Raw genomic sequence first — 12334 nt, 5'->3', positions numbered from 1 at the left:
ATCCAGGATTAATCGGATCGAGTAAATTTATATTCCGTCATTGGGGACGGGATCCGCACTAAATATAATTTTATAAATAATTTTAAATATTTTTTTTAAATAAAAATATAATATTTTAATTTGTATATAAAAAAAGAAAATTGTAAAAATAAATTATAGAATGACATTTTATAATAGTTTTAAAATAGGTATCCATCATAAAAAAAAGTATGTAAAAAATGGTGGGATAAAAAGAGTATAAATATTAATATTATTTTTAAATTTATATAATAAATTTTGATTAAAAATTTTACATTCTCGATAACTTGTATCTTTTGGGGATAGGATTTTTGTAACTTGATTATGTAGATTTATATCATTCATGATTTATTATCTACCTTTAACAAATAATTTAGTACCAATAAATGTGGTTGATTTGTAATATTTATATTTCATTTACTTTTTTGACCTTTTTATTTTTGTAAATATACTTAATTTATAAGAGAATTAAATTTTTGATTTTATTTTCATAAATATACTTTAAATCCTCATAATTGATATATTATAAAAATAAGTTACGGAACTATATTTTGTACGTTACTTAAAATGTGTGGCGGATACTCTCTCCGAAATGTAAAAAATTGAGAGAGACGAAGGGAGTGTATATCATCGCCGTGATATATATGTAAGAATATATGATGTTGTATGGGTAACATATAATATATTTGTATTTAAATAATTAGTAATTATATATAATCTTATATTATATACATACCAAAAATTATTATCTTGTATTGATCAAAGAGTACTTAACAAGAATATCGTATCAATATTGAACAAATATGTATTATATATTTTATTTTTCGTATAAATATATACATGAACATTAGATTTTATAAATTTGATTTTTTTATAATTGTATACATAATCATTAGATTTTATCAACCATTTCTTATATTAATATCGTAAATTTTAATATAACGTTTAATTTAAAAATTATAACATAGTTAATTAAATACATGTTATGTGTTAACTAATCTATCATTTTCGTAAAATAGTTAATTTATATGTAAAATATCGATTAGTATTATTATTTTAATAGTAACATAATTTATTTATTTTGCAATATATAGGTAAATAAATCACGAAATATAAAAAAAAATATTAAAAATGTTATTCAATAACTCTAACACAACAAATACCTATAGTGGTATTTAAGTGTGCATGTTATTGGCTAGACACGGATTAAATTCCAATTAACAACATTTTTTAAGTATATTAAACATACAGACAAATCTGCCATTTCACTGAAAATAAAAAGTCTCACCAATATTTTGTTCATGTTCTCCTATTATATATAACTAGCTTAAAAACCGTGCGGTGCAAGGATTGCACGTGTTTTTTGGTATATATATAATTTTTTAAAAATTATTTTGAATTGATTATTAAATATGCTCATTTTAAATTTTAAATAATATGATTTCATGATAATTAGATTAACACGCCTATAAGAAAATACAATGTCTCCATTATGTTTGGAACATTAGAAAAATACTATTTTAACAAAATTATTATTTAATGGATTAATTATAAGAGTTATTTAAAAAAGATAATATTAATTTGATTTATCACAGGTCAATGGTTTACAGTATTTTATTTTGTTCCGATGCTCATTACTCCGACTAAATCCAACTAATTACTTTTAGTTTAATTTTAATTTTTTTTAAGTCCGGATCAAAAAGATAATTTTATTTTAAGCCATATAATTAGTATATAAGATTTTGTTATTGTTGGTAAAATTATGTTTTGATTTTAATTTATAATTTTTTGTTAGTTTGGATCAATTATGTAATAAACTTTTTATCATGGATGAATAATATATATTAATTTGTTTACCCTAGTTCAGTAGTATATCTTTTTTTAGCCGGATCAGTAGTATTTATTATTTTATCTTATCCCGAGGCGCATAATATCAACAAAATTCAACTAATTATATTAAGTTTGCTTAAATTTATTTCGGCCCGAAATATCAATTAGAATAATGTAGAACTCAATATGGATAAGAATATAAATTGGTAAAAGAAATTGACTTTAATATCAATTATAATGATATAGAATTCGATATGAAATAGAATTTAAATTGTTAGAGTAAGTTAACTTTAATTTCGATTAGAATTAGAATTGATCTACCTACTAATTAGAATTAGAATAATAAAATAAGGGTAATTTATTAATTTCAACAAGTACCGACCGACCGACTATCAAACTTTTAATATTTCGTCTATTATAATATAATATAGATAGCCTAAAACTCGTGCGATGCACGGTTGTTTTTAAAAAAATATTATTTTAATTATTTTATAATATTTTATTAAATATTAATGTTAATATTTCACTAAGTTTGGGGGTGATTACAAACTATAGGCCATTGAGTATTGTGCATTGGCCTTCTTAGTTAACTGCATTGGCATTCATTCTCTCCGACGTACACATTATTGATATACATCTCCCTCGAATTTCCAACGTGTTCCCCAAAGAAATAGAAAGATAATGGAATCTGTTAGTGCCCCAAAATTAATGGTTCTTGCAATTTCCACATTTTCGATTGTGTGAGTCGGGATCTTTCGCTCTTTGCTTTCTCTGTTTTTGCCTCGCTTCATTATACATATACACAATTTTGATTTATTAATTTGTCAACATCGGAAGAAGAATCTGGTTTTGCGTGTTGTTTGAGATTCAAGGGTCGGTGTTGTGGGTGTTCCATGGGTGGATCTCTGAAGAAAAACGAGTGAGTTGCGACAATCATTTTGGTATTGTATCTTATAATTTATTCATTGTTCTTAATTTTATGTGTCATTTATTATTTTTATTTAGTGTTTTTTTTGTTCTTATAAGTGGTGTAATTTCTTTGATGACAACTTCTAGTAGAGTTGTTTTGGAGAGTAGAGGGAGGAATAGAGAGGTCGTTGATTCTATCTTTAGGGTAGGTTCTTTGAATGTAGGCACTCTTACCGGAAAGTTTTTGGAACTTGTCGATGGATTAAAGAAAAGACTTGTTGATGCAATTTGTGTGCAAGAGACTAAGTGGAAGGGTGCTAAGACAAAGGAAGCCAGTGGATTTAAACTATGGTATTCAGGTGTTGTAACCAATAGGAATGGTGTTGATATAATGTTAAGTACACAAATGAGGAATAATGTAGTGGAGGTGATTCAATTTAATGATAGGGTGATCTGGATTAAACTAGTTGTGGATGTTGTGGTTGTTAATATTGTTAGTGCCTATGCTCCGCATGCTGGTGTGGGAGATGAGGAGAAAAAACACTTCTGGGATTGTTTAGATGATTTAGTTAGTACAATAGCCAGTGATCAAATTTTATATATCGAAGGTGATTTTAATGGTCATATTGGAGAGCATTCTGATGGATATGTTGGTACTCATGGGGGTTTTGGATATGGTATAAGGAATGAAGGTGGGTGTACTCTTTTAGAATTTGCATTAGCTCATGAATTAGTGATAGTTAATTCTTGTTTCAAAAAGAGGGATGCTCATTTAATTACTATTAAGAGTGGAGGTTGTAGCACGCAAATAGATTATTTTCTTACGAGAAGACGCAACAAAAATTACAAAGATTGTAAAGTGAATCCGGATGAGATGTGTGCTACACAAAATCGTTTGTTGGTAATGGATATTTTTATAAGGAGAAAGATAACAGTAGGTACTCAGGAGACGATGCCGCGTATTTTTTTAAAAATCTGAAGGGTGAAAAAGTACGGATTTTCAAGGAAAGAATTGGTTTGGAACAAAGAAGCTTTATTGGGGATGATGTAAACCAAATATGGAATCATTTGGCTTCTTTAATTAGGGGTGTGGCTAAAGATATGTTAAGAATCACCTCAGCAAAAATTCATGATCAAAAAGTGGCTTGGTGGTGGAATGAGGATGTGCAAGAGCGAGTAAAAGTTAAACAAGCACGCTTTAAGGAGCTTATATGCTGCAATGAACAGGAGAAATTTGATACAAAGAGAATTCTCTATAAGGAAGCAAAACGTCTAGCAAAAAGGGCTGTGGTGGAGGTGAAGGATAAGGCTTATGAAGGAATGTATATAGGTCTATCAACAAATGAGGGAGCAAATGGAATTTATAAACTAGCAAAGGCTCGAGAAAGGAGGCAATGAGATTTGGGATTTGTCAGATTTATTAAGGATGAAAATGCACGCGTGTTAGTTAAGGATGATGATATTAAATGTAGATGGTATCACTATTTCAGACAGTTATTTAACGAGTCTCGTATAAGTGGAGAGGAGATTGAGTGGGAATCAGTTCGTCAATCGGATTGCGATTCTAATATACAACCTATAATTGGGGAAGAAATTGAGTTGGCATTAAGGAAGATGGGTAAAGGTAAAGCCACTGGTCTAGACGAAATACCCATAGAGTTATGGTGGTGTTTACATAAGGAGGGTGAGCGGTGGTTGACTTAACTCTTCAATCTTATTTTTCGGACCGGTAAGATACCACATGAGTGGAAGCTTAGTATGGTTATTCCAATTTACAAGAATAAGGGGGATGCGCAGAATTGTAGTAATTTTCGTGGTATTAAACTTTTAAGTCATACTATGAAATTATGGGAGCGAGTGATTGAAATTAGTCTTAGAAGCAAGGTTACAGTGTCAGAAAATCAATTTGGTTTCATGCCTAGAAGGTCGACAACGGAGGCGATTCATCTTCTTAGGCGTTTAATGGAGAAATATAGAGAACGTATGACGAACCTGTACATGGTGTTTATAGATTTGGAAAAAGCTTATGATAGTGTTCCGCGCAACGTAATTTGGACAAGTCTGGAGAGTAAAAGTGTGTCCTGGATATATGTGAAGGAAATTTGAGAAATGTATGCTCAAGTTTTGACTTGTGTTTGGACACCTGTTGGTGATACTCAATATTTTCCGGTTAAGATAGGACTTCATCAAGGATCATCATTAAGTCCATTTTTATTCGCAATAATTATAGATGTACTCACTAGAGGAATTCAGGATCTTATATCGTGGTGTTAGAACAATGGAGAGTTATATTGGAGACTTCGGGCTTGCGTGTTAGTCATTCAAAAACTGAATACATGTGGTGTAATTTTTGTAACGAACCGGATGAAGAGGGAGTTGATGTTAGAATTGGAGAGCATTTATTAGTACCGAAAGAAAGTTTCAAGTATTTGGGATTTATGATGGTAAGATAGATGTCGATGTTACTCATCGTATCCAATCTGGATGGTTAAAGTGGAGGGCTGCTTCAAGAGTACAGTGTGATAAAATGATTCCTTTAAATTTTAAAGGAAGATTTTATCGAATGGCGATTAGACCAGCTTTATTGTATGGGGCGGAATGTTGGGCGGTAACGAAGGCCCAAGAACAACGACTAGAGGTAGCGGAAGTGAGGATGTTGCATTGGATTATGGTTGCACCTTGTTAGACTGCGATAAGGCAATTAAGAGTTGCATCTATAATAAGAAAAGTAAGGGAAGGTAGACTGCGATGGTTTGGACATGTCCCGAGAAGAACTTGGGATAACCTACTTTCACTAGATTTTCATTGTTTAAACCTTCGGGGGATATGGTATTAGATAGAAGGTCTTAGAGGCATCGAATTAGAGTGGTTGATTAACTTATGGGAAAGATTGATCTTGTATTTTGAAGTGTTAGTAGCAAACAGTGTTAGTAACATATAGTGTCAGTTTATTCAATCTGTTAAGGTACTTAATTCTATTATTATTATATTATGGGTTTCATACATTATTGGCACTAGTCATTTTTTGATAGATAGAATGTCTTGTCTTTTTTGAACAGGGAGTTATTTGATTTACACATTTACACAGTAGAAGTTCTGCGAGTGTTTTTAAGTAAGATTGGGTTGAAGATATCAAAAGTGTTTTTATGTGGGATAAAAGTGACTACAAACAGTCACTATTCGGTATTGTGTATTATATCTTTTTATAGTTATATTCTATATTTACATATTCTATATTCTATATAAATATGTCTGAATAAGTATAGCCGGATATATATATCTTTATTATATTATAGTAACTAATTTTGATATATGTTATGCGGTATGTATAAATCAAAATAATTATTGTTTTAATTTAAGACCAATTACATCGACTAAATCAAATCATTTATTTTCAGTTTTGATTTGATTTGTTTAAGCTGGATATATGTTATAATTTTTTTTTAGCCCAAAAAAGTATAAATTATTTAGTTTTAGTTATCTAAATATTTTTTATTTTAATTTTATTTTATCATTGAATAATTGTATAAATCATTTTTAGCCCTAGTGAATAGTATATAAGATTTTGTTTTATTTTAACACTATCTACAACCCGTAATTATTATATAAGTTCGTTAGAAGTCATATCTAAGTAATTATATTTAGTTTATTTTGAATTTTATATTCACTACAACAAATCTGGCCATTTACGACGGTTTTTTTGAACTGAAATCGTCGTAATTGAGCCATTTACGACGGAAAAAAATCGTCGTTTTTGGTCGAGTAGTAAGTTCGTTTTTTCGTCACAAGATAAAATTGTGTCGCAAGTTAGGAAGTAGGGGCCCACATACTCAATAAAATATTAAATCTACTTGCGACGGAATATATCGTCGTAAGATACCAAAATACGACGAAAAATAACGTCGTAAGTTATGTACTTACGACGAAAAAAACGTCGAATATTACTTTACGGGACCCACTTTTAATAAAATAAAACATAATTTTACGACAAAAAATGCGTCGTAAGTTATAAATTTACGACAAAAAAAACGTCGTATTTTAGGAATTGGGGCCTATTTACGACGAAATATGTGATGAACAACCGTCGTAAGTTTGAATTTCCAGGTTTAAAAAAAAATATCTAGCCGCATTCTGGGCACTTTCCGGCAACCCCAATTTAATTATTTGATAGATTTCTTCAACATCTAATTTTATAAATGGATAGATTTCTTCAACATCTAATTTTATAAATAGATAGATTTCTTCAAAAGATGGACTAACGACGGGAGACTATGTTTAGTTAATTAGTTTCCATTATTTCCTTCAACAGTAGGTAAAAATCAACTATTATAAATGACATGAAAAGTAACAAGCCATATTATATAGATACTGCCACGATATTAAAAACAAAAGATAACCAATTAACCAATATAAGAATGGATATGCATATTGAATATATACCACAAAGTGTACTGAAATATTCTTTTTATCTTCAGTCATTGACTGTAATAAAATAATCGCTTCATCTAGCATCTAGCATCTGTACATCACCATAATGCAACTTTGTTAATAGACTTTGTGTGTTTCCTTTCTCCTCAGATTTCCTTATGATTACACCCTGAAAGAAAATTTTGGTTCATTGTTATCTCCGTAAATAAAACTATCAAAAAAGTTTAAGCCTTCAAACTAATAAACATGAAAAAACAGACTTTCACCTGAGACTCAGCCAAGCAAAGAAGGCCCATAACAGAATATACGGATGATGTTACTTCTGCTGTCCTTTCTGGAAGCAGAGCAGGCTGTAAAGAGGGAAATCCAAAACAGGTAAAATATAATAAACATAGCAGCTGACAATGAAAATACACAATTTGTATTCTAGTTGCATCTATTGTGCATGGATGGATTTGAGACGTTAGAAGACAATAAGCATATACATATTAGACAAAAGCAAGCAAATTCCAAAGTGCCGCTATATTCTAAAAGATGCAATGGGATACTAGTACTAATATCTACAACAGCAACCAAAATTAATACTGAAGAAGCCATTTGATCGTATTGTATGTTTGCTAGTTCAAAAAAACAGTTGAATCGGATGCTAGACTTTAAACAGGGATAGGTAAGCCTTTCTTAGCCATGCTATCCAGAACACCGTTCAGTGCCTGATAAAGACCGACAATCTGCCAAAACAAATCCTTCCAATGAGAACCATAAATTAAAACAAGATAATTTAAAAAGTAGTTGCATGGTCGACGTAGCATTGACTATACCCTCTGTTCTTGTTAATCACCAAGAGGCTAAGGCTGCCATTATAAAAGGTAGCACCATTCTCTATTTAATTTATAGATAATTGCACGTAACTATTGTGGTTTAACAGGCTTGAAGCTTTGATTGGAGTAAATATCTGACAAGGGAATAACATTATGCTGCAGATATAATACTCAAATAAACTTCAACTAGGCTCTTGAGCCTTAAAATTCACACCATTAAACATACAAAAATGGAAGTTTAGTCTGAATGTTATATGGGCAAAGTATTTATATGGTAATAGTGCATAACTGTCCAAAAAACAAACTGTATACATATATAATTCAAATGATTTTGTTTTTTTATTGTGGGCACTTGTCGCCGCACATTAATAATATAACAAACAGAAATTTCTAAATTTAATATCTAACTCTAGCTCATATGGATTTCCAATGAAAAAATAACAGAAGCATATGAGCATGTGCGACGTTCACGGGAAAAAGAATAGCTTAGGAAGGCTCAACTCGAAATCATTGAACCCATCATCCTGACCTTTGTAGGGAGTAAAACTGAAAAGCTACTATGATATACAATTTACATTTTATACTAGAACTAACCTAATGCATGTATCGAACACTGAGATTTGCATCAGCAGTCTACTGAAACATCCTCATTTTTTGGCAAGGGAAAGAATTGTCAAAGCTATCGTTGGCCTGGACCTCAAGAGCTGATCTTGACAAGGGTCTTTTAATTTCTGGCACCATTGTATACTGGGTATCTTGAAAGATGACAAAATGCGATTAGCTACTGCATATGTTTATTTACAAAAATGTAATTTGAAACCTACTGGCTAAAAATTGGATCCAATATTTTTGAACAAATACCAAGAACCAGTAAATCAGGAACCAGCCACAAAAGATAAAGTACCTGTTGATCCCACTCCTGCAGTTCTTCAGTGTCATCCTCATCATAAAACCCTTGCAAATAATACCCAGGAATCAACGCATTCCACGAAACCAAATCTGGTTCAGACATTTCATCAAACACCAACCGTGCCTTCTCCATTTCACCAATCTTGGCATAAAAATCAACCAAACCAGTCCGCACAAACAAATTACCAGCAAACCCACTTCTCCAAACCTTACAATGCACTCCTTATCCAATCTTAACACTGCCTAAACACGAACACGCCCTAATAACAAAAGGAAAAGTAGAATAGCAACACAACTTATATAAAGAATTACAGATATGTGCACATCATCAATGAAGCATGCCAACACATAAATTACACACATACAATTTAAATAGAAGATAAAAATTGGAAGAGATATTGAACCAAGATCGGAAGAGACCTTCAACCATAATCTGAAACACTGAATCAATTGCTTAAATGTATTGCTCGAATATTTTGCCCCTAATTAAACCCAATAATTTTCTGAATCTTAAATCAGAGCAGAAGAATAAGAGAGAGCATGAAGCAAATCCAATGTTTAGTTCCTCCAATTGATTCCCCCTTTCCTCTTCTCCAAAAAATTCACTTCCCGCTCGTATAAAATTTTAGCGGCCAAACCCAAATTTCAGTAGCCCAGCCCAACATTCAATTACAATACAGTATTCCCTTTTATCAATATTATAAAATATTTTAAATTTAATATAATTATAACTTAATTTAGTACTTCAATTAATTTGTAGAAATTAAAAATATTTCGATTATTTTAAAAAAAACATTCACCGATTGATGTTTCGATTATTTTAAAAAAAATATTCACCGATTCGTGTCAATAGATATATATATTAGTGATATAACCAAAATTTTATATCAAAATAATTTTATTCGGTTTGCCATTTTAAGAGTCAACCATTAGTTTGACTAGTACAATTAAATAGTGTTTAATCCTGAATTGATGTTTCGAATATTTTAAAAATATTTGTTAACGATCCAATTATATGGATGTAAATAGATATATCTATTAGTGATATAACAAAAATTTCATATTAAAATGATTTTATTTGGTTTGTCATTTTAACAGTCAAGCATGAGTTTGACTTGTACAACTAACTAGTGTTTAATCCTGAATTGGTGTTTCGATTATTTTAAAAATATTTTTCAACGATCCAACCTTATGGATGTAAATAGATATATATATTAGTAATTTAACTAAAATTTTATATCAAAATAATTTTTTTTGGTTTGTCATTTTAAAAGTCATGAGTTTGACTTGTACAACTAACTAGTGTTTAATCCTGAATTGGTGTTTCGATTAACTTAAAAATACCGATCCAACCGTATGGATTTCAATAGATATATATATTAGTGATATAACCAAAATTTTATATCAAAATAATTTTATTCGATTTGCCATTTTAACAATAAAGCATGAGTTTAACTAGTACAGTTAACTAGTGTTTAATCCTAAATTGGTGTTTTGATTATTTTAAAAATATTTTTCAATGATCCAACCGTATGGATGTCAACAGATATATATATTAGTGATATGACCATAATTTCATATCAAAATAATTTTAGTAGGTTTGAAATTTTAACAGTCAAGCATCACTTTGACTAGTACAGCTAACTAGTGTTTAATCCTGAATTGGTGTTTTGATTATTTTAAAAATATATCTCAACGATCCAACCGTATGGACTTAAATAGATATATATATTAGTGATATAACCAAAATTTAAAATCAAAATAATTTAATTTGGTTTGCCATTTTAACAATCAAGTATCAGTTTAACTGGTACATCTAACTAGTGTTCAATCCTGAATTGATATTTTAATTATTTTAAAAATATTTTTCAACGATCCAACCGTACGGATGTCAATAGATATATATTAGTGATATAACCAAATTTTGATATTAAAATAATTTTATTTGATTTGTTATTTTAACAGTCAAGTATCAGTTTGACTAGTACAACTAACTAGTGGTTAATCCTGAATTGGTGTTTCGATTATTTTAAAAATATTTTTCAACGATCCAACCGTATGGATGTCACTAGATATATATATCAGTGATATATTCAAAATTTCATATCAAAATAAATTTATTTGGTTTGCCATTTTAACACACAAGCATCAGGTTGACTAGTACAGCTAACTAATGTTTAATCCTGAATTGGTGTTTCCATTATTTTAAAAATATTTTTCAACGATCCAACCGTATGGATGTAAATATATATATATATTAGTGATATAACCAAAATTTAATGTCAAAATATTTTTATCTGGTTTGCCATTTTAATAGTCAAACATCAGTTTGACTAGTACTGTTAACTAGTGTTTACTCCTGAGTTGAAGTTTCGATTATTTTAAAAATATTTTTGAACGATCAAAACATATGGATATCAATAGATATATATAATAGTTACATAATAAAAATTTCATATCAAAATAATTTTATTTGGTTGGCCTTTTTAACAATCAAGCATCTGTTTGACAAGTACAGCTAACTGATGTTTAATCCTAAATTAGTGTTCCGATTATTTTAAAAATATTTTTCAACAATCCAACCATATGGATGTAAATAGATATATAAATTAGTGATATAACCAAAATTTCATATCAAAATAATTTTATTTGGTTTGACATTTTAATAGTCAAAGATCAGGTTGACTACTACATGTAAGTAGTGTTTAGTCCTGAATTGATGTTTTGATTATTTTAAAAATATTTTTGAACGATCCAACCGTACAGATGTCAAAACATATATATATTAGTGATATAACCAAATTTTCATATCAAAATAATTTTATTTGGTTTGTCATTTTAACAGTCAATCATCAGTTTGACTAGTACAGCTAACTAGTGTTTAATTCTAAATTGGTGTTTCGATTATTTTAAAAATATTTTTGAACGATACAACTATATGGATTTCAATTGATATATATTAGTGATATTACAAAAATTAAATGTCAAAATAATTTTATCAGATTTGCCAATTTACCAATGAAGCATCAGTTGGACTAGTACTGTTAATTAGTGTTTATTCCTAAATTGGTGTTACGATTATTTTAAAAATATTTGTGAATGATTCAACCGTATGGATGATTATATAAATATATATATATATATATATATTAGTGATATAACCAATGTTTCATATTAAATTATTTTATCAAAATATTTAATTTTTTAATGAAATTCTTGAAATGTCACCCACACAAATAAATGCTGATATTAATATGGTTAGATCATGAAATAATATTTCTTAAAAATTGAAATTATAAAAAATCATGTGCTAATTTACGACTGAACCCGTCATAAATTATTATCTACAAAAAAATTGAGAAAAGTCAAATTTACCGCCAAAATTTTGGGGAAAAAGTTAAATTTCCCACTTTAATAACTTA

General features: G+C 29.4%; 1 long non-coding RNA gene across 4 annotated transcripts; it reads right to left on the bottom strand.

Moving 5' to 3' along the window:
- Positions 1-7090: 7090 nt before the first annotated feature.
- LOC141693697 (uncharacterized) lies at positions 7091-9563 on the bottom strand. 4 transcript variants are annotated; one of them, XR_012563196.1, is made up of 5 exons: positions 9333-9563; positions 8908-9172; positions 8004-8758; positions 7452-7913; positions 7091-7354 (listed from the first exon to the last, which is right to left on the bottom strand). It is a non-coding gene; the product is annotated as an uncharacterized LOC141693697 (long non-coding RNA). The 4 variants fall into 4 exon arrangements; XR_012563193.1 differs by having other exon boundaries at positions 8908-9563; XR_012563195.1 differs by having other exon boundaries at positions 8598-8758; positions 8908-9563.
- Between the last annotated feature and the right edge of the window lie 2771 nt (positions 9564-12334).

This window comes from Apium graveolens, chromosome 10, assembly GCF_009905375.1.
Source record: "Apium graveolens cultivar Ventura chromosome 10, ASM990537v1, whole genome shotgun sequence".
NCBI lineage: Eukaryota > Viridiplantae > Streptophyta > Magnoliopsida > Apiales > Apiaceae > Apium > Apium graveolens.
Note: the sequence above shows the minus strand (reverse complement) of the source record. Positions and strands in the feature narration are given on the sequence as shown.